At 33.1% G+C, this 1712-nt stretch overlaps 1 long non-coding RNA gene across 1 annotated transcript in view; it reads left to right on the top strand.

Annotated features, from left to right (window-relative positions):
• Positions 1-220: 220 nt before the first annotated feature.
• LOC107016022 overlaps positions 221-1712 on the top strand; it is a 3043-nt gene continuing 1551 nt past the window's right edge. The window contains exons 1-2 of the long non-coding RNA XR_001456409.2: positions 221-584; positions 1084-1152. This is a non-coding gene — a long non-coding RNA (uncharacterized LOC107016022). The remainder of the gene's footprint in view (positions 585-1083; positions 1153-1712) is intronic.

The following is a 1712-nucleotide window of genomic DNA, read 5'->3' as shown; positions in this document are numbered from 1 at the left end:
TAAGGAATCAAATGATAAATAGTTAAATAAAAGTGTTCACAATATAAATTGATACAAATATGATAATTATAACCCATTAAACATCCAATTTCAGACTTCAATCTCCTTTTATCATAACAACCTATCATTTTCATTACTATTTATCAGCCAATCCTAACCAATCAAGTCTCTGATTGAACGGCTGAGATTAAAACCCCTTTGTTATACCTATTTTATCACACCAACAGACCCCTTATTCACTTACCCTCCCTGTTCCAAGGAGATCCACCGCACCAGCGGCTCCTCCATTGCTCTAACTGGCGGAACAACCCCTCTCTTCTTCTCCACTGGGGAGATCCTTGTCCTCTCCCACTTCTCGAGAAAGTCGATCAAACAACCGCCACTCGTCTTCTCTTTAAGACTCTGTCAGGCGTCACTACAGTTGTGACAACCAAGAGACCAGCGTCGCTGTTTCTATTGGCGTGCTCACGACCGTGCCACCGTGAGCCTCCTCCAGCGAGCTTCGTCGAAGCAAGCGAGTCTAGGGATTTTGGGAGGCGTTCAGACCTACGTCTATTAAAAATGGATTTTTAAAGATTCGTCTGGTATTAAGTCTAGTTAATCTGTTATACATTTTTTCTTTACTTTAACTAGTTTTAAAATCTGAAATACGCATGTCATTGCTTGTGATTTCTTATTGTGTTATGTATGATTTGGCTATGTTCCAGAATTTTAGTTTGACTGTTGAGATTTCATCCACACTTTGGCTTTGTCGAAATATCAATGAGACATGAAATCTGTAGAAGGTTTCTGTTAGAGATTTCAATTGTTCTTTTTAGTATATAATTTTTTTTATGTCTCATTTGTGATGTTTTTTCCCTATAAATATGAGTTTTAGACTATTTAATTTGTATCCAGTTGTTTCCATCCAAATTAATTGAAAGAAACTTCATTAAAAAAAGAAGAAGTGTTTGTATGTTATTTTTCCTCTTTTTGAACTTATTCTTAAATGATATAACATTTTCTGTCACTATATGCTTAGGTAACAACCATTCTTAAGCAAATAGGAATACACCTTACTTTTTTTTTTCATCTTCTTTTTAGTTGTTGGATGTGTTTGGTAGACTTTATCTAAGTTGACGACCTATCAGAATTGTCTCTCATCTCTATGAGGTAAGTGTATAGTCTATCCTCTCCAAAACTTAATTTACTTGAGAGATTACACTTGTTATGTCAGTGAACTAAAAAAATGATAATATTTCTTACAACTTTTTGTACCTTAATGGCAATTCCCTGGGTTTGTTTTTTGTATTTTTATTTTTGTCCATTGATTCAAAATAGTCACGTCACTTATTGTTTTGATTTTTTCTTTGTTACTATAAATATTCCTTAAATTATTTTAGTTGTAGGTATGCTCCATAAACTTGACTGTATTTTAATTTTAGTTGTAGTTATGCTCCATAACCTTGACTGTATTTTAATTTTAGTTGTAGGTATGCTCCATAACCTTGACTGTATTTTTAAACATGTTTATAATCCTTTCACAAAGTACTATATTATTCTTCCTCATGAAATTCTTATAGGAGATATTGTTGCATATAAATCTGATTTTCCAAAGGATAAAAATTTGAATTTTAATTCCAAAGGTCACACTGCAATATTATTTTGAAATTCAAAATACACATACTAGATGTGAGTCTTTGGAGCATTAGACATTAGATGCATCTTCCTTC

This window comes from Solanum pennellii, chromosome 4 (assembly GCF_001406875.1).
Source record: "Solanum pennellii chromosome 4, SPENNV200".
In the NCBI taxonomy this organism is placed as follows: Eukaryota; Viridiplantae; Streptophyta; class Magnoliopsida; order Solanales; family Solanaceae; genus Solanum; species Solanum pennellii.
The sequence above is the reverse complement of the archived record's forward strand: the minus strand, read 5'-3'. Positions and strand labels throughout refer to the sequence as shown.